Source organism: Balaenoptera ricei, chromosome 9, assembly GCF_028023285.1.
Source record: "Balaenoptera ricei isolate mBalRic1 chromosome 9, mBalRic1.hap2, whole genome shotgun sequence".
NCBI classification, from domain to species: domain Eukaryota; kingdom Metazoa; phylum Chordata; class Mammalia; order Artiodactyla; family Balaenopteridae; genus Balaenoptera; species Balaenoptera ricei.
Window position 1 is genome coordinate 104,320,609 of NC_082647.1, and position 22,133 is coordinate 104,342,741.

At 40.9% G+C, this 22,133-nt stretch overlaps 1 protein-coding gene across 1 annotated transcript in view; it reads left to right on the plus strand.

Annotated features, from left to right (window-relative positions):
- Positions 1–22,133, plus strand: part of HECW1 (HECT, C2 and WW domain containing E3 ubiquitin protein ligase 1) — a 237,124-nt gene that overhangs the window by 12,912 nt on the left and 202,079 nt on the right. The window lies entirely within an intron of this gene.

Sequence of the window (22,133 nt, forward strand, 5' to 3'; positions counted from 1 at the left end):
TTCAGCTCAAATAACAAACCATTTAACATAATTGTCTTCATCAGCAGTATGAAGACACACTTTAAATATCATTAGACAGGTATTATAATGTAAAATCAGCTCTGTAAAATACATAAAATGTTGTCATAATTGAGTGAAAGTGTATTCAGAGTTGGTGAAGTGCCAACGTCCTAGAATAAACAGATAGTTTGCCAAGTCATATTCAAAATAACTAAAAGTTCAGCGCTTTAGAAAACTGACATGTTTTCAAGTGCAAACTTGAGAAGATCCCACTCCACAATATACCTCTTGGACTAGCGATACCTCAGTGCTTTCAGAAAATGGATGAATTTCCATTTTGCAAATATATCAAATGAATGAATAGTATACTAAGAATGTATTTCTCTACAAATGTAACATAATTTGTCAAAAAGTAAAAATTCATTGAGACAAAGCTTAATTGAGTTTGCAAATGATTGGACTATGGACTCAGGGCACACAAAAAGATCAGATAAATTAAAACAATAATGAATTATAGGAGTCTGAATGCATTAAAACTGTATATAACACTTTTGGAGTCTGAATGCATTAAAACTGTATATAATATGCTATAAAAATTTATATTTTTAATGTGAAATAATTTGCATTTTCAAAACTGTTTGATAGAACAAGTGCCAAATTAAGGAACAGGAAGAGACTGGATGTACAAAATGTTCTAATATAACTATCAAAGTGTATGCAAATCAAAGCATCAAAGATCCTCTTGCTATAATATAAAAATGCAGAATTCAGGCCATTATCCAGAAGGTTAGAGAAGTTTTGTTACAAATCACAAGTAAGCTCTTCACGGTCTCTAGGTAGTAGTAAACACATTAATCTAATTGGTAAATTAGACGTTCTTAAAATAAAAATAATTTTATAAACTTTGAACATTAAATCTTGAAGTACAACAGAAGGTCATTCTAAGTGGGAGTTAAAATAATAAATGAGGTTTTGTTTTGGTTTTTCCATTTTTCTTTTTCTTTTTACCTTTTATTACTTCCTTTTATGAAAGTAGAGGTATATCACTGATTACCTGGGATCTATTCTAATAGCATATTTCTTTCAGAGTTATGATTCAATTTAGGATTAGGTAATTGCTATTGATTTATATGATTTTTTAAAGGTCTGATTAAATCAGATTTTGAAAGTACCCCCAAATTAGAAACATTCAAAACAAATACTTTCTGTATTCTCCAAGGAGTTACAAGCATGATGAAATACAATAGAAAATAACTCCTGATTCGTTTCCTTTAGTCCCTGCATAATTTCTCCCTGGAGGGCACTTGGCTATTTGACTATAGTAATAATTGTTGTAATATGAGAACTGTAAAGATGCAAATTTTAACACTGACAAAAGAAAGAACTAGTGAAATTTTAGCTTTACCTATCCTGACAAAATCTTACAATGTTGTATTATTATAGTAACTCAAATGTTATACTTTAATGTGTGCAGTTGGGCTCAGCGGGCCAGTCTCAAGCCTTCAGGAGCTACCGCAGTCTTTGTTGACTGTGTGCTCCCAAAACAAACTTATGGTTACCAGGGGGTAACCAAGTTACCAAGTTGGGGGGAGGGATAAATTGAGACATTGGGACTGACATCTACACACTACTACATATGAAAGAGATAACTAATAAGGACCTACTGTATAGCACAGGGAACTCTACTCAATACTCTGTAATGGCCTATATGGGAAAAGAATCTAAAAAAGAGTGGATATATGTATATGTATAACTGATTCACTTTGCTGTACACCTGAAGCTAACACAACATTGTAAATCAACTATACTCCAGTAAAAGTTAAAAAAAAAAGAAGTCCTTCAGAATCAGGGCTTGCCTTGCAGAGAGCTGTTGATTATGGCGGGAAGGTATCTTTATTTTGATCTCTGGCCCAGACCTGTTATGTGTAGCTCCCTGTTCATTGTCACTCCCCATTGCTAGCAGGAACAATAGAGTAGTGGGTCTGGAAGGACAACTGATTACGGCCAAGAGAGTTTCTCCCAAAGGGGCCTCCTTTCTCTACCCACCCTTGTGTCAAGTCATGTAATCACGGTCATGATCGCGGCCTTCTCACAGCTGTCCCAGCATAAACCAGAAGTCTGCAGTCATTTCGACCGCTCTGTTTTGCCATGGCTTCCTGCCTGCTCCGTACCACTGGTCATGCATCGCCTGCAGCTCAGACCCTCACATTCAGCCCCTTCCCCATCTCTGCCCTCGCTTCCAGATTCACACCCTGACTGCCACCTGCTCTGATTTCATCACTCCCTGCATTTGTCAGAAGAGCGAACCTCAAACCCCTTCTCAGTACATCATTTCCCAGTCCTTTTCCACCACGTCCTCCCAAATTAAAAATTAAAACACAGTGGCCCCTGAATACACATAACAGCAGATCTAAGCACCTAGTCCTGCTGTAAGTTTTTTTTTTAATTTTTATTTTATATTAGAGTATAGTTGATGAACAAAGTTGTTAACAACACCCCTTGAGAGTGGCAAGGTGAAATGTACACAGGTCAGGGGGCAGAGTTTGTCTCCTTTCCCCACCCTTCAGCAGGTGTCTTCCCAGTGAGAGGCCTGTGGGCTCATTTTCTGCCCCGTGTGGCCCTTGGACTCTAAGGCTCTGTTCCTTCATCTGTAAAAGGAAGTTAATGTACAATCCCCACCGGTCACCCCATGAAGACTGCGAAAGCACACGTGAAGGGCCAGGCACGTGTCTGGTACAGCCAGGTGTGCGGTATCATGAGAAGGCTTTGAATTAGGGATTGCAGTACATTCCTCCTCTGGGAATGGACGTGGTGGTGTCTTGGTGACAGCTGTGAACTGAATGGCTTATTCTGAGAGTTTCCTGTGGGGAAATCCTTTGCAGCCAAAGTTGGAGACCGATGGGCACTGAAGGAAAAGCAGGGCTCCAGGGGAATTAGCTGACTCCCCCTCGTTAGCACTTCTGGCTGGTGCTTTCTCCTCTGCAGCAATGCGGCAGAGCCAGGAAAAACCGTGCTGGAGCCAGAAGGCCACCCAGATCTGCCCAGAGCAGCCGCAGGGATCCCGTCACGTCAACAATCCAGATGGTTCAGGTGACACATTGGTATAGCTTTTTATTTGAATCTGGACATATTTCTACCAGGACTGCTCTGGTTTTAGAACTGGTATGGCTAAGAACTGCACTGTGGGCTGCCATTTTCAATCACTGTCTCCTCTCCAGAGCTATGTCTCCTTTTGTACTGCAATAAACGTTTGAGTCATAGGCTCTGTGAAAGTCTACTTGGAGTGACTAAATTGTAAATGTGCATCATAATCTTAGGACAGTCATACCACTTCACAGGTCTTCCTTTAGGAACAAGTGCGCCACCATAAATATTTGCATGATAATGGCTATTTTATTATTATGCCATCTTAATTTTACTACATAATTCCCTGGAAGCCATGACTACCCCCATCGCTTAGCCAGGTTCACACTAGCCTAAAGAGAAACCATGGTCAAAATTGCACTCTACACAATCATAAAGTAACTTCAGTATTGCTTCTGTTCTTACTTGTCTTTCTTAAATCTTGAGAAAAGAATCTACAGTTCACAGCAACACTCCTAAAATGCATTTCCTCTTTCACCTGTGTCCTTTGGCCACACAATTCCCCTGGTGTTCCTCCCCGCTAAACTTCTCCATAAACCTTGCTCACACGCATGCTGGTTTTCTTCCCTTCCTTATTTCCAGCACATTTTGCTTTAAAAGCCTAAATGAAGTAATCTTGCTAGAGAGAAGCCTCCTGGAACGGTAGAAGAAGGAACCCAAGCCACCAAATACACAATCACTCACACTTGAGCCGACCAGAGTGAAATGGTTGGAAATATTCATACAGTAATAATGTCTGGGCTGCCAGAGGCCAACATAAAGGTGCAGTGGTTCTGACTGAAAGGGACCAATGAGACAATGGGAGTGTGGCAGTGGGAGGGCAGGGGTCCAGGTGGGAAGACAGGACATAGGAATGAGGGGACACACACAGCCTGCACATCTTCAGTTCACCCAAGGTGAGGAGCCAAACTGTTGCGTGCAACCATCTCTTCCTAGGTCAAATAGTCCATTACATCTGGGGCATCAAAATGCATCTTTAGCCCACAGATTAAATATCAGACCATTAAAGAGTGACTAAGCATTGTTACAGAGAACAGCTAGAAAGATACAACCAAATCATTCAGTTCAGATTTGCAGCAATATAGATAGAGCTGACTTCTAGTTAGATGTGTGTCAGATTCTCCCAATGAGATGAAACCTCTAAATCGACACAGATAAAGGGTCAAAGCCCTAATAACCCAAACTGAGACTTTTCTACATTTACCTTGAGTTTGTATTTCAGTAAGAGAACATACAGCCTCCCCTGCCTCTCTGAAGCCTACACTGCCGGAGGCCTGCTGGGGACTGTGCTGGTCTCCAGGGGCCCTGATCTAGAGGTGAAGGCTTGGTCCCTGCCCGCCACGGCTCTCACATTGCAGGAGGGGGGACAAGCACCTCCTTCTTTTTGTCCTGTGGCAGTGAAGGGGACCACCAAACCTGGCTTTGGGGCCCAGAGTTGATCACCACCCACGGATAAGAGGAGCCCGTAGGTGGACTTGGCCAGTGGGAAGGAAAGACTGGCCTTGGGGGCCAAGAGGTAGAGAGATCATTCTAGGCAAGGAACAGCACTTGCAAAGGCATGAAGGCATGTGGAGGTGAGAGTTGAGGGCGGAGTCCTGAGAAAAAGGAAGAGAAGGAGAAGGAGGAGGAAGGGATAGAGGTTGAGGAAGAGAGATCATTGAGTGCGGAGGGTTAAGTATGGCCACAAGTTCCTTGACATTCCTCTAATCAAGAGGCCCGGTCCATGTCCCCTCCCCTTGGGCCTGGGAGGGCTCTGTGACCCTGACCTGGTTTCCATGCTGAAGTGAGGCTGTGCAGCTTCCAGGCCAGGCTTTCAGAGACTGGTAACTCCCACTTCCTATCTCTTAGAACACTCGCTCTTGGAGCCCTGAGACAGCTGTGCTTGCACAGTGGCCATGTGAAAGTTCGCATGGAGACAGCTGCTCCAGCCATCCCCACCCAGGGCACAGCAGAGGGCCAGCCCAGCTGTTACCCATGGCAACAGCATGCAAGACAGCAAGGGAAAGCTGCCCAGCTGAGCCCAGTCACCCCACAGAACTTTGAGAGATGATAATACAGAGCTGTTCCGTTTTGGGTTTGATTGTTACACAGCAGTAGTAACCATAGCATCAGGGAATCCAGATGAACAGGGCCATGGAAGTCAAAGGCGGGGAAGCTATCAAAGGGAGCGTCATCAACAGGACCTGGTGAGTGCCATCAGAGGACTCACGGGACATGTGGTCTAGAATGCATGGCAGAGGGTTGGCACGTGGGGCTTGTGGTGATGTTTGCCATAACAAATAATTTAAGGAGCTGATGAGAAAGACTGCAGGCTGAAGAGTTAGAATGGCCAGTTCAGATTGATACTGGTCTGGGCCATGAAAGTCCCTAGTCCCAGGAAACCTTTCACACGGGAATGGTGAGGGCCCCCCGGTAAATCTGTGTCTATAGAGAAGAGGCAAAGTGTGTGAAGCATCCTCCAGGACGGGTGGCTGTGAGAGTGACTCTGAGGGGGCAGCATGAGAAACAGAATGGAGATGGGCTTGAACACGTGTAAGGACTGAATGCAATGAGCCTACAAGGAAGTGCTCTCCTTTATTTAGGATATCCTTGTGTCCACTTCTTGGCAAGGATCTTACATCCTTTTTAAAATTTTTTTAAATTTTTATACAATTTTTGAAGGTTACTTTCTATTTGCAGTTATTACAAAATATTGGCTATATTCCCCCTGTTACACAATACATCCTTGAGCCTATCTTACACCCTATAGTTTGTACTTCCCACACCCCACCCCTATATTGCCCCCGCCACTGGTAACCATTAGTTTCTTCTCTATATCTGTGAGTCTGCTTTTTTTGTTATATTCACTAGTTTGTTGTATTTTTTAGATTCCACATATAAGTGATGTCATACGGTATTTATCTTTCTCTGTCTGACTTATTTCACTTAGCATAATGCCCTCCAAGTCCATCCATGTTGCAGCAAATGGCAAAATTTTATTCTTTTTTATGGCTGAGTAATAGTCTATTGTGTGTGTATATATATGTATACCACAGCTTCTTTATCCATTCATCTGTTGATGGACACTTAGGTTGTTTCCATGTCTTGGCTATTGTAAATAATGCTGCTAAGAACATTGGGGTGCATGTATCTTTTGAATTAGTATCTTTATCTTTTTCAGATATATACCTAGGAGTGGAATTTCTGGGTCTTATGGTAGTTCTATTTTTAGTTTTTTGAGAAACCTCCATACTGTTTTCCACAGTGGCTGCACCATTTTACATTTCCACCAACAGTGTACAAGGGTTCCCTTTTCTCCACATCCTTGCCAACATTTGTTATTTGTAGACTTTTTGATGATAGCCATTCTGACAGGTGTGAAGTGATATCTCACTGTGGCTTTGATTTGTATTTCCCTGATGATTAGCAATGTTGAGCATATTTTCATGTGCCTGTTGGCCATCTGCATTTCTTCTTTGGAAAACTGTCTATTCCATTCTTCTGCCTGTTTTTTAATCAGATTGTTTAGGGTTTTTTAATGCTGAGTTGTATGAGCTGTTTATATATGTTGTGTATTAATCCCTTTTCAGTCATATCATTTGCAAATATTTTCCCCCATTCAGTAGGTTGTCTTTTTGTTTTATCAATGGTTTCCTTTGCTATGCAAACCTAATTAAGTTTAATTAGGTCCCATTTGTTTATTTTTGCTTTTGTTTCCACTACTTTAGGAGATGGATCCAAAAAAATACTGCTGTGATTTATGTCAGAGTGTTCTGCCTATGTTTTCCTCTAGGTTTTACAGTATCCAGTCTTACATTTAGGTCTTTAATCCATTTTGAGTTTATTTTTATATATGGTGTTAGAGAATGTTCTAATTTTATCCTTTCACATGTAGCTGTCCAGTTTTCGCAGCACCACTTATTAGCTGCCTTTTCTCCATTGTATATTCTTGCCTCCTTTGTTGTAGATTAATTGATGTGCGTTTATTTCTGGGCTTTCTATCCTGTTCCATTGATCTATGTGTCTGTTTTTGTGCCAGTACCATACGTTTTGATTACTGTAGCTTTGTAGTATAGTCTGAATACAGCCTTTTATTTTATGCTGATAAGAGCATCATGAGTTGGGTGCCATCACCATTGCATTTGAGGAGAAAACAGTCTCAGAGACATGGTAGTTTTTGTGGCAGGTGATGGAGCTGGGATTTAAACCAGGCTTATCTGCTTGTGCTCATCAGCCCAAGGGAAGGGTCTGTGGGCATGCTGGAGATGCAGGACACAGAAGGGACGTTTAATGAACTGAGGCCCATGAGGAGGAGTTGGAAGGAACAGGATGCAGAGAATAGTTAAGGAGTCCAAGCTTTCCTGGAAGCCCTTGACCCACTATGGACTTCCAGTCAGAAGTGTGGGTGGAGCAGGATGGGGACAGAAGAGAGGGAAGGAAAAAAATGTGTTATGCTGACCACTCTATGGTGCCCCTTTTCCTAATCGGAAGGGAAAGAAGACGACACAGGAAGAACTCAGGAGTGATTTTCACTTATACAGACGTGGTGGAGTCAAATTAGAACTCTACAGAACAGTTTCTCTCCATCCCCCTCAAAGCCACTCAATACACAGAATGAATCTCTTTTACTCTAAATTGCAGACACATGGAGCTAGAAACAACCAGGGCTGCAGAGGCCCTCCATATCTCTGCCTCCAGAGAGGGCTTCAGCAAGATAAGGAGGGAGTATTATGCCCATTTTCATCTCCATGAGACGGGAACAATAGCTTTCTCGTAAAGGCCTGTGGCAGGCCAGGGCAGACAGAGGCCAAATTGGCAGGAAAGTATGTGGGGCAGACAAGAGAAACTGACCTAACTAAGATGCCGTGTCTGGACCTACAGCCAGCTATCTGAAGGGCATGGCAAGCTCATCGCCATAATGTCCAATTAGACACAGCAGATGGGCATGAGGTGGCTGCAGCCATCCCAGGAGGGTGGCCTGTGCTTGTCCCTGGGGAATCTGTGCGTGGCTCACAAGATCCCACCCCGGGGCTGTCATTTGGGGGTAAGGCTGCTGTCCTGAATAGAGGAATAATAATAGTAATAGCAGCAACTAAATATCTCTGAGCTCTCCCAATGTGCCAGGTACCATGCTGAGTGCCTCATACATCTTGCCCCATTTAATCTTCATGAAAACCCTAGGCAGGTATTTTTTTTTCCTTTTTTGATAAGGAATCTGAGGTCCAGGAAGATAAATGCAGCTGGTCCAGGATTCATAAGTAACAAACAAATGGTGGGGTCAGGACTTGAACCCAGGCAGTCTGACCTCTGAGCCTGCTCTTGGGCCACTATGATGTCCTGATAAGACTAAAGTTGGCCAGAAGGGTCCCCACCACTAAGGTGGAGATTCGGTTCAGAGTTCTGATCCCATGGAGGGCTGGATACCAGGTAATACATTGGATAGAATTCTGAAGTTGGAGTCAGTGCTGGGGGCTTTCCTCCCAGAGCGATTGGCAGGGAAATTATCTGGGCATCAAAGTGGGAACCCATTTGTCACTGGGCTAGCAAATCCTTAACTAGAGGAAGGAAAGTCAAGATGGTTAACATGGCCTTCCTCCCCTCCAGATGATTCTCAGTGGGGAGCTCCATAGTCCCCACCATAAAGAGCTGTGAGAAAGTCAAACTAGAAGACAGAGGCTATCCAAGGTTTCAGTCACTTCCTCCCACACAAATCCAGCATCTCCTTCATTTCAATGTATTTGTTATATGTGTATAAATCCAATTTGTATACACATTTTTTAAAGTATTACTTATTCCCTCTAGAAACTTTGAGGAAAATATCAAACATCATCCATAATTTCAGCAAAAATAACATTTTTAAAGATTTTTTCTTGTTGCTGGTAGCATCTCCCCTTAGAGGGACTTAGTAAGTATTTATTCAGTTAATGAATGAATGAATGAAGCCAGTGCTCAAAACACCTGTGCAGGAAGCAGGAGACTTGTGCTCAAGGGCTACAACCGTCGTGTCTTATCTTCCCCACCGATGGCCCCTGAGCCATCAGGACAAAGAGACAGAGAAACACAGATGGAGGGCAGAAGCCAGGAGGTCTCTGGTCAGACCCATAGCAAGAGCATACCACCAAGAGAACAGAGTCAACTAACCTACCCAGCTTCTTGGCGTATGGAGGTGGCAGAGAGGTACCACCTTTTAAAGCAGAGGACTCTGCTCTCTAGTGAACACAGCTCAGTCCACACTGGAAATCTGACCAAACACTGTAGCACCTCCCCCCTTGATTCGGGTCCAGGAAGTGGATGCTAGAAGAGCAGTGGGAAGGGGGAATTTTCCCTTTTTCCACTTCATCCTTCTCTTTTGACCCGCTGAGCCTTTCAGCCCAGTCTTTGGTCATGCACAGCTGCAGAGTTCTTGGTGAGGACAGAGAGCCACAGAGGTCAGGGAGGTCCTGCCTGCACACTCTGTGTACCTTCCCAGACACTCATCACTGCCCCCATACGTACCTGGAGCTAGTTCAGAGGTCACCCCCAGGAGTCTCTGACATTAGCCAAGATAGGTCTCTAGTCAACTCCAAGGCCATTTTCAAATGATGACAGCTATACTGTCCACACCAGCTTTGGACAGCCAGGAAAGAGTTCAGAATCCAAATAATATGGAAAAAGTAAAAACTCCTCACAACAAATTCTCATGTATCACACTTGCCCAAAATTCCAGAGTTGATATGGTACCCAAGAGTACTGCAAAACCCATCAACACCCGCAAAATCTAGAAGATGCAAGCAATGCCTCATCCATTGCAGCAGCTGCTAATCTAAGCCATGTTTCCCTCTTTCTAAGCAAAATCAGAGTCTGCAGCACCTGGTCCGTATTTGTGCCCACATTGCTATTGCCAGCTGTTACTGGAGGGAAGAGGGCAGACAAAACACAGAAAGGAAAAAGCTAATTGTCTTTAACCTTCACCAGAATGAATGCCAGTTTCTCCCAGGTTGCTCAAGGCCAATGAGCTTAAAATCCAAACCAGAGAACTCATCTAATAAGTGGGGAATTGTGTCTTATGCTTCCATCTCCTTGGGAAAAAATAGTTATAAATACCGCACCCTCTACCAGAGAATGACATATAGGAAACACTCCTACTTTTATACAAAATCTATAAATTTGAGCCCATAGACTTAAAGCCTTTTCATGGGACTCCTATTCCTTATATTTAAAACCTGTTAGTCTCTTTCTCTTTCCATGAATAGTTACCCTTGAAAAAAAAGAGATTTATTTTACAGTGTGAGTTTTCTGTAACAGAGAACACAAATTTCTAGTGAAAACTAAACCTTTAAGGCCTGGCTGAGCCTTTAAGAAAGGAAAAGATAAGTAGTAAAAGAATAGAAAGAATATGAAATATTTTTCAGAGGGGGAAGAGTGGATTATGTCAAACTTAAAAAAATAATAATAATAGAAGGGAAACAGTAAAAAGAGTATGGGAACATGGAAAAGAAATAATAGTTAAAATAACCTACGATTAGACTTCATCCTTTTCACTAGCCTAATCATCGGCAGTTCCCAAATTGGAGAAAGATACAGACAAACTCAATGTTAAGAAACATCAAGACCAGTTAAATGGAAGTCCTGGGTACCTGACACAGATGAAGTGACCACAGTGACCTTACAATAATACAAAGCAAATGCTTACAGTGGTTGGACTCTTGAAAGAAGACCCAGCCCGCTCTCCAGGATGGAGATGGGCAAGACTTCCTTCCGTCTCCATCTTTCGGCTCCAGCTCAGCTCCCGGCTGGACCTCCGGTGGGGTTTCCGGCTGCGCAGCCTCTGCAGCGCCCTCTGTCGGCAGGTCCCCGGAGGCCAAGCGAAGAGTCACAGGAAGAGCATCCTCGGCGTGCTGCTGACACCGGCTGAGGCTGGGCAACAGGCAGGAACCTGGAACTCAGCAAAGGGATCAGGAAAGGTGTCCTGAGAGCCCTCGTACGAAACACGGGAGGATGATACGAAGCTTATAGGATGCTCCAAGCTGTCAGTGGGCACCAAGCTAAACTGAGTGTGTGATGGGAATAATTTCATAAAGCCTTGTTCTGGTACCTAGAGGAAGGGTAGAAGCGAGTAAGTGGTAGAGTCAGTACCATACAAGCAAGAGCCTGAATTTGGTGCGCAGAGGGTCTTCTATCACCTCTTCCACCTCCACACACTTTCCTCCAGGACGGTTCTTGGTCATCTGGTATAGACACATCGCTGAGTCTACCCAGAAAAAGATGCTGAAATTTCCAGTTCAGCCGAGTGGCCTACACATTCTAGACAAAAAGGGAGCCCCTGCCAGCTGAACAAAGGCAGCACCGTTAACCTGCGTTGATAGTTCCCAGGTTTTACAGGATGGCATCTGTGCCTCCTTCATCACTTTCTTCTCTAACAGCCCTGACACTAACCTGCCCAGTCAAAGCATCTCATGTCTGCAGACCCTTCCCGGTTGACCTCCACAAATCAGCCAAATATTCAAGATCAATGCCTCCACTCAGACATGGGTTTTTCCCAAGAGGCAACAATTCCAGTAAACCCCAAACCTGCACTTTTTTTTTTTTTCATGAAACCCACACCAATGGAGTGCAGTGTTCCTTTTTCAGAAAAGGAACTTGCTTGTTGTAAAGGCTGCTTTCTTGGTGTCAGGGATCCCTTAGAGGGACCCAGCATCCAGTTACTGTATCCCAGGCCAGAATTGTTGACCTGAAACAAATAGACTGCCAGATATTTCTCCAGCAAAGATCATTTATTCAGGATCAGCAGAGAATTGCAACCACAGTTCAGGGTCTGCAACCACGGTGAGCCACTTGCAAGTCCCCCTACAGCAAGGGCAGGAGAACACTTTTATAGAGAGGATAAGGAAGTTGGGAGGGCTGTAGTAAACAAAGAGTCCATGGCTTTTCATTGGCTGAGTCCTTGCCAGGAAAGAAGAGGATGCTTTCTTCTTCCTGTTGGGCTCTGCTATCACCACAGGGCGAGACAGCTCCCCTTTCTGGTTTCCTAACTCTATTTAATGTAGGTTTCTGTTTATTAATTGTTTTTATAGAATCAACTGCAACTGAGAAAAGCAGCAGCCAATCCAATATGCAGCATGCCAGATGGCCTAGCATTTTTATATGTGCTTTGAGTTACCAAGTTCTATGTGCCAGGAAGCCAAAATTGTGGGTGGGTGGGTTCTCTCAGGGCCCAGAACTACAGGTTTGAGTGTTCCCAGGCTGCAAAATTCTCCCCATAGAAAACTATGGTCATTCAGCCCCATCTGCAGCTGACCAAGTTAGTCCCAACTGAGCATCAAATTGTGAGAAACTTTAATGATGTCTCCTAGATTCCAAGGGAAAACTGGGCAGGGAGAAAAGAGAGGTACCCTGAGAGGAAAGGGGGAATCCAGGTAAGAGCAGTTTTTTCCCACTAGGATGGACTCCTGTACTTCTTGCCAAGGAAGCCTACCCTTGAGGATTTCACCTTGTCATGCAGCCCATTCACGAGATTAAAGCATGGTTGCCTGCTACATAACTCCAGGAGAGCCATTTCCGTAGACTTCTGTGTGAATGGTGACCTTGGAATTGGTAACACATCAGCCCTGTTAATAAGGTCACAGGAATGTCTGATGACCACATATCAAAAATTATACCCTGCCTCGTACTACCATTCCTAAGATCTGTGTGTGGCCAAGGATATACCTGGTTAGCCTAAAGGGTTACTGTAACCCTCCCAGCCTCCTGAACAGCCATGAGTTTGAGCTCTGCCCTGCTTTACCATGAAATTGTGTTGTATCTCATGCTCCAGTATCATGAAACCTGTTCATCAGTTAGAGCTTCTAAAATAGCCACCTGACATTCATTTGTGGCTCTCACCTCCATCCAGTTTTAAAAGGTGATATTCAAAATCCTCTCCCTGACTATAAAGGGTTCATTTAAAAGTCATGCTGAGATTGCATCCCCCCTCCACCCCACACTCTCAAAAACCCTACTCTTCATACGTCAGACCGATCCCCCAGTATATCCTCACACTTCTTGGCACCTAATCTGGAAAAGGTTGGCTAATACCTAACAAAAGTACGTACTTCCCAGAAACACCTCTGGAACACCCTCTAGCAAGTCAAGAGCTGACTCAAGACATATGTAATCAGCACAGGATATGGGCAAGGGTCTCCATATGGCCCTCTGCCTTCATGCTAGGAGCCATACTTTCTACCTTTTGGAGCTCTTCAGTATGGTAGTCTGTCAGTCTACAGCCTTCTGGTTTGTGTCATATCTCAGTTCCAGGCAACTCAGTCCTCCACCGTCTGGCCAGCCATGACCCTCCCCTCCACTTGGACTGAAATGCAGAGACCCACCCCAGTAAGCCAGGATTTTGGGACAAAAATATATGGCAGAGAAGGCACTTGACTTTGCGGTCTGTATTTGGCCTTGGAGGATCTGTTGGGACCCCCTACCTCAGCCTGAATGCCCCAGGGCAGCTCCGAGACAGCTCAGCCCACTCCATCCAGGAGGGAGGACTGCTAAGAGTGCCAGCAGCTGTGCAATACTCCTGTTTCATTTCACATACATGTTAATCCTCTATGCTTCACTGGGCAGGGATTTTAAATTTTATTAGTCTTTTCAGAGAACCAACTTTTGCTTTTCTTGATCTTCTATATATATTTGTCTTCTGTTTAATTACTTTCTGCTCTTACTTTTATTTTTTATTATTTCCTTCCTTCTACTTTCCTTGGGTTTAATTTGTGGTCCTTTTTCTAACTTCTTGAGATGGATTCTTAGCTCATTGGTTTGGGGCTATTCTTCTTCTCTGTGTATGCATGTAAGGCCATAAGTTTTCCCCTTAGCAGTTTGTTTGTTTGGTTTTGCTTTGTTTTGGTAAAATCCCAAGTGAAGCACAAAACACACATAGAAAAGGGCATAAATTTAAATGCAGAGTTTAGGGATTTTCAGAAAGTGAACACATCCATGTACACGGCACCCAAATCAAGAAGCAGAGCCTAGTTCACATGTCAACCTGTTCTGTTTGCCTCCTTCCTTCTCTCTGGGATCATTTTCCTCCTAACAGAAGGAGCTCCCTTTTAGTATTTCTTTTAGCTCAAGCTTACTGGTGATAAATCCTCTCTGTTTTTGTTTGTCTGAAAACATCACTATTTCACTTTCACTTTTGAGCAATGATTTCACGAGATACAGAGAATTCTAGGTTAGCTGTTCTTTTCTTCAGCACTTAGGAATGTCATTTCTCTGTCTTCTGAAAAATCAAGTTTAGTGTTTTTGTCATTCCTTTGAAGATAATGTAGATTTGGTTTTTTTGTTTTTTGTTTGTTTGTTTGTTTTTTGCTCTGATGCTCTTAAGACTTTTCCCTTAGCCTTTGGATTTCAGGAGTTTAACTACAACATGCTTACAAGTGATTCTTGTTTTTATCCAGGCTTGATAATAAGTTATTGTCTCCTCAAAAGTTGCCTTTGCCCCACTCATTCCACTGTGTCCCTTATTCTCTTCTCTGTCCTTTCCATCCTCTTTTCTCTCTTTTTCTTCAATCTGGATATTTTCAATCAACCTATGCTCCACTTTACTAACCCTCTTTCTGCTGTATCTGATCTGTGGCTAACCCCATGTATGGAGTTCTTAATTTCAACTCTTCGGTTTTTTAATAATTAAATCCCCATTTGATTCTTTTCTGTTGGTTCTAATTTTCTGGCAAAGTCTGCACTTCATCTTCTGCATATATAAATCATAGTTTAATTGAGGTCTTTGTCTAATGACTTCAATATCAGGATCCTAGTTCTATTTTCTTTCTTGCTTTTGGTCATTTGCTTCTGTCTCTTATCACACTTGGTAATTTTCAGTTGCCGTAAACTGGGTGTGGAATATTGTAGATACTTTGGCAATGGCATCTTCCCTCAGAAGGGTTTGCTCTTCCCTCAGTGAGGTTGTTGGGGTGCTGGTGGCCTTGACCCAATAAGAGGATGAGCTTAGTGGACTGCAGTCCAGTCTTGGTAAGTCTCAGTCTCCCTCTAGCTCGCCTTGTTCCTAGAGATCCCTCTCCAGGGCTTTCATGGAGAGCCGAGGGTTTTCACCTGGGACCCTTCCCTGACTCTCCCTGCCAGGTCTCCTCAGTACCAAGAGACAGAAGATCTCGGCTCACTTTTCAGATGTTTGCATGATGCAGGATTCAGCAAATGTCTGAGGGGAAACCACCTGGGTACTTGAGGTCTCTGGTCCTTCACTCTGGCCCCAGAGGGCCACAGCAGCTCTGCTGGTTTCCCTGCCACCAGGGCAAAGGGGCTACAGGTAATCAGCTCGTCTCACCGGTACTCCCTCATCTAGAATTTGTGGTCCTTGTTGCTTCCATTATTCTGCAGTGCTTTAAATATTTTGTTTTAAAAAAAGCTTATCTAGTTGGCAGCAGAAGCATTAATCTGCTACAATTACTCTATCCTAGCAGGAAGAGGAAGGCTCTAATTGCCTTTTAGCAAACACTCCACATGCAGTGATCCCACAGAACAGAAACACTGTCTAGGGGGTGATAATAACCAGCACTGAAATAGGAAACAAAAAGCATTTATTGGATTGTTTTTGAGTTTGGATTTGGTCTTGTAACACCCGAAGTAAGTACTTCCCATAAAGTGAAGTTCTGGCATCATTTCACATAGTGATTCATTTTCATCAATCTCCCACATTTGCTGTGGTACCATATTTGAAGCATTAACGTAGGATTTAAGCTGCTGTTCTAAATAGGAAACTAGTCAAATAATATACAGTTCTTGATATTAAAAAGATGTACCAGTTAACACAATTGAAAAAAAGTTACATTTAACCATTTTCATTCAAATAATCATAATTTAGCTATTAGAGAAACATGACTTTATCACATGGTAATTTTTATGTTAGACAAATGTGGAATACCTAAAGATGCAAATATCTTCTCTGCTTATTCAAAATTTATGACTTTATTTTCTTCAGTTATTTTCCAATTTTGTACAAAGTGAATATAATCAGTCCATAATACAGCTTTCTAGATCATTTCTGGAAGTGCAAATCCAAGTAAGATTATATCTTTACCAAATTACAAAATTTTGACAAATCAATATGATATTCTCTGGTATAATAAGGTGACATTTTTCTGTTAGAGTCATATATTACTTTAATGAGAATTTTACTACAAAAGATATCATCTGAGAACCAAATAGAAACACCATGTCTTTCAGGGCTGTTTATAGGAGAGCAAAGTTTTTTTGGTAAAACTTAATATGGCTTATACACTTATATAATGTTCTTCTTTTGAATGAGGTCTTGGATTCAAGTTGCTGAGATTAAATGTAACAGAACAAACATGTGTAAAAGGTGACCGCTTCATTTTGGATTTGGCTAAATTCAGGGCCCCCTGCGTTAGGAGCTTTAAAACTCTACCTTAATGAGATCCAGCAGGCAATATCAACTTTAAATTAAAATAACTTTCCAATGTTATATCTTTACATATGTAGTAGAATCTGCAATGTTAGGTGCCTTGTCAATGCACTGACAAGTGCATTCCATTTGTTAAGAAGCCCTTCACCCTTCCTTTTGTTTTGATCAAAAGTCACAGCCTTTCTCTAAGCTGCTTATTTCCTAAAACCCATTTAGTTCATATTTTTAAATAAAAAGCCAAGTACAAACGAACATATTGCCATGTAGGATAGACTAGGAAGACTTCAGGTTTTATACCATTAATGTTGATTATTTCTTTGAAAGAACTGCTCTTGCTGTTTCCTCTTACTGAAGCTAAATGTTCTTCAGACTCAAAATTTAATTTATATCTTATTATTGCATTGCTTCTTGATCTTTTTGATCATTTGAGATATTGTACTTTCCATTACTCCTTCTAGATTACTACTGAAACTGTTTCTTTCACAGTGATGATAGCTTCTTGAGTTAAAATTGGGTTTCCTGGATTTTGAGGATGTGGTTTACATTTGTCTCATGTCTGTTTTTCAAATGAAATAGTCATAGACTTAGGTTCATTGTTCTTGCTAAAGAATGTTACTTACATAGATAATTTGGTTCCTTTTACACAAATAAGTGATTCACAGTGGAAGACATTTTGCTAATGCACTGATCCATATGTCTGTCTAGTTCATCAACTCTGATCACACTTCCGTTCATGAGATTCAGGCATTTCTGCACTGCAGACATTGTAACATATGGATAGTTAAAAACTTGCTATGAAGTTCAGATATTCGTTGTGCTTCAACCTGTGCAATGTCTGGATAGCAACAGGAGTAAGCACCTTATTCTTAAAGAATACTTTTACCAGTTGCAGAATTCTCTGTTGACAGTTATTTTCTTTCGGCACTTTGAAGCTGTCATTCCTTTCCCTTCCATTGTTTCTGTTTATGTTGAGAAGTCGTCTGTCACTCCTGTGAAGGTAACCTAGCTCTTTTCTTCATTGGCTGATGAAGTGATCATTTTTCTTCTCTTTTGAACTTTTACAGTGCTGTCTGGATGCTGTGTTCTTTCTGGATTCATAGGGCTTTTTGTATCTATAGCTTGATGTCTTTCATAACTTTTGGAGAATTTTTAACTTTAGCACCACTGTCTCTCTCCTCTCCTTTTGGATTACACTTTACAGGTATTTTAGACCACCCCATAGTATTACATATGTTTATTATTTCTCTTCAATATTTTATATCCATTTTCTCTGCATGCCTTATTCTGGATTTCTTTTTCTGACCTATGTTCCAGTTTCCTAAGTTTTCTCCTGTATTTTGTTAAATCTGCTTTAAACCCATCCATGGAGTACACTATTTCAAAATAGTAGTTTTATAGATCCAGAATTTTCTGTTTGGTTCTTTTTTCAAGACTTCATTATTTGCTGATATTTTCAATCTTATATTTTATTTCTTTGAATGCTTTAAGTATATGATCGTTAAAGCTTGTGTCTGATAACTCCACTATCTGAAAACCCTATGAGTCTACTTATAGTGCCTGGTCTTTCTATTGGTATTTTTACCAGTAGAAAAATACTCTGCATGTGCCTAATCAATTTTAGTTGAAAACTGGACATTGTAAATGAAAACTTATGGAGATAATTTGAGGCTTAGAATGGGTTCTTTTCCTGCTGAGAGGATTTGCATTTCCTTCTGGGCTATACCTAGCAATCCAGAATAACCTCAATTGAATTTCAAGACTTAAAATGATTTGAAGGGCCAGGGCTGGTGTATTTCTCTGGTATCTGTTCTGCTGTTCAGGGCTCCAACTTGAATCATGAAGGACTTAGCAGAGTCCTCCTCTTTGGCTGGCTCTGAACTCTTTAAGTTTTTATCCCCTTAGCCCTGCAAGTCTGTCAAAAGTTCTTTTCACCTTCCCAGCCTCTCAGTGCATTTTTCTGGAATCAACACAGCCCCCTCACCAAGGGAAACAGCAGAAGTTTTCTTCTTCTGGATCTTGTCTTCAGTATTTTCCATTGTCTTGCTAGGTCTCTGATGTCCTCAGGCTAGGATTTCCAGTTTTAGGAGGAAACAATTACTGGATTCCTAATAAAATTTGAATTTGAGATAAACAGTGAATACTTTTTTTTAGTTTTTTGTCCATTGTAATAATTGGGACAGACTTATACTGAAAACTTATTCCCTGTTTATCTGAAACTCAAATTTAAGTGGGTGTCCTGTATTTTATCTGGCAATCCTACTTCAGGCAGATTTATTTCCATGTTTTTCCAGCTTGTCTAGATGTTCTCTGAATTACCTTGTACATCATCACTCGAAGTGGAAGTTCACTTTTGCTAGCTGGTCAACAATCTAGCATTATTAAAAAAAAATTTTAGAGACAAATTACCAAATGAAAAGTTAATATGTTAGCTTAAATCCTAGCTGCCATGAACTACATGTGTGACCTTGTATAAGTGGCCTTACATTTTGGCCTCATTTTCCTTAGATGTAAAATAGGAATGATAGATGACATTTATTGTGGCCTTGTTATATGCCAAGTATTGTGCTAAGCACTTTTTTAAAAGGTTAATAATAATTACCTGTACTTCACAGGGATTTTGTGAGGGCCAAATTAGAAAATAGTATGAATGGTCTGGTGCATACTAAAAGCTAATTAACTGTTAAGACCAATTTGTTATAATTTTTAAACTAAATCGAATATTATACTTACACCAGGGCTACTACCACCATTACATACTGATGTCTCAACTGCTACAACAGGCCTACTAATCCCTAAAAAATGGAGAGGAAGAAAAACAATAATTTTCTTGTTTCTTTAAGTGATACTATAAGTAAAGCGAAACAGTCTATACTTTTGAATACATGCCCACCCAATAAAAATTATAGTTGTAAACACACAAATTTTTAGAGGTAGAAACTTCAGTATTATTCCACTTTGTGAATGAGCTGGTCACTCCTGCCCAAATCTGAAAACAAATCATGTGCCAGGCAAAAGTAACCAAAATGTTATAAGGAGATCTATTTCAGGTCCACCATTAATCCACGAGATTTTAAGATGTCAACCTCTTCCTCTGGAAGGGCAAGGACTACACCCATTGGTGAGTGGAGCATGGGCTGGATTTCAGCCCCCTACTCACCCCTTGGTTGGACACCTTTATGTAGGACGTGCCTGAACAACTATACAAGACAGTTCTGTTGATCGTAAATGAATATACAGTGAAGAAGGGCAACTCTTGTGTGTTGACTACTTCATGCATACTAGGCTTCACACATTATTCCATCTGCTGTGTACAACAGCCATACATGAAACAATACATACAAAGCTGGCAATGGTATCACCATTCTACATTAAATCTAAGACTCAGAGAGTCTATATAACTTACTCTGTTAATGACGGGCAAGTCAAGAATTGGACTTACATCTATTTGATCCCACATTCCTACTCTTTCCTTAGATCACTGTGCCTTCCTAAACTTCTATTACTACATACATAATGACTCAAATAAACAATAAAATCTATTATAACAGAGATGCCTTGTGTTCAGACTTTGAGGGGATTTTTGAATTATTATTATTTTAACTAGAAAAGCAGAGGAAGATAGAACTACCTACCATAGGTCCCCTTAGATGAAGTATCTGAAATAATAACCAACAACCCTCTAGTATTTCTTGGCCTTTGAACCTTGATACTTTTCTCAGAGGCAGCAGTAATAGCGAAAATGTAACAACGTCTTTATCTATACTTGAATCTATTCCAAAAGTCATGTAATATTAGGCCATAGAAAATTCTCTATGAAGAATTAGGACCCACCAGGACACTGTACCTGCTCCTGGGTTAACAGTAAGGCAGTGGAGTCAATCAAATGAAACCAATAATTCATCAGTCATTTTTTAGCAGGCATTTATACAGAATCCCTACACTACATGACACTGGAAATATAAAGATAAATAATACCTAGTCTCCTTCTTCTGCAAAAACTCAGTGTGGGGCTAATCAAACAGATCACTTGAATGTAACTGTCACCAAAGTAGCATGGAGTTTTACAAGATGAAGTAATCTTAATCCATAAAACAAATCACTTGTATATTATATTTTTGTTTTAACATTTGTGGGTGACTTCCCTTCAGAGCCCATCCCTAAATAAGAAATTTTAAATAATTTAATATCTCTTTCAAGTCTGAATAGGAAATCATTTTAAGTTACAGGAGATATTTAGATTAAATAAAAGGAAGATCCATTAATAATTAAGTTGCTAAATACTGGAACAGACTCTTAAAAAGCTTAAGAAAAAAAAAACCTTTGCCAGTGATTTTTCAGAAAAAGATTACAATACTTTGAAGGTTTCCATGCATTCTTGGCTCTAAGCATGAACTGACCTGCTCACCTAGCAAAAAGATTCAATACAAGACTGTATATAATCTCCCTGACCTTTTTTACTCCAAGGCACTGGAATAATTTTCTTTGACAGGAAAGCTAGTACTGCCTTTCCAGGATACCTGTTATATATAATTTCCTTCTGTGCAACTAAACTTGAGGTGAGGTCATTCGGCCCCTCCATGCCGATCTCGCTGGCACCTACAGGCAGAGTAACTCATATTCTGAACTACACTGACTCGGTGTGGTTACCTGGCCATATGGCTCGCTGCTCATGGTCCCTCCATGATCCCTAACCTACAAGATACCTGCCTCTCAGGCTGAGACAGTAGTAGATCTAGGTCTGTAGACCTAATGTGGGGTGCCTTGGAGAAGATGGAACTAAGTTATAAGATTGTCCACCAAGAGCTTAAAAGGCAATCAACAGATATGCAAAATCACTGCAGGGAAAGAATGAAGGGAGGAAACTAAAAGTATTGATATATGTAAAGTAAGAATATGTCCACTAAAAGGTAAGCACCCAGGCATCATGCAGGCAGTGGGAAGTCTTAACAACTACAATTCAATAGATTAAAAAAAAAAAAAAAAACTAAATACAAATGTCTAATTAAAATCTGATAAACAATGTTTAATCTCACTAGTAAGTAAATGATATAAAAATGAGATGCTATCTTAAGAGTATATTTAATTGATAATGTTCAATGTTAGCAAGGATTCAAGAGATGATCAGAGTTACATTTTCTGGTGGAAGTATACAGCGCTTTTTGGAAAGCAGTTTGGCCACAGGAAGGGAGAATCCTTAAAATAGTCGTATCTTCTAAGGAAGAATATTGCAATTCTCGTATCATTTATATGATATATAGAAAGAAACCTTTCCACATTAGCTAGGTTTAGGTTCAACTACATATAATAGAAAATCCAAAATAACAACAGCAAACAACATAACTGTGATCTACGAGGGAGGCTACAAAACATAGTTCTTTATCTGGGCATTACCACCCAAAATAAAATTGAGATTCAGTCATTAAGGAGGAAAGGGAGAATGAGTTTTGGTAGAGAAGTAGCAATTTTTGCTTCATTATCCTAGAGAGCAAACTTGAACTTAGAAATAATTTTCAAAAAGGCATTAATTTTAAGGGAAAATCCCAAATTTCCAAGATCAGGGAAGTATTTCCAAGTTACAAATTATTCAGTGATTCCATAGAACAAGCAATGTTAT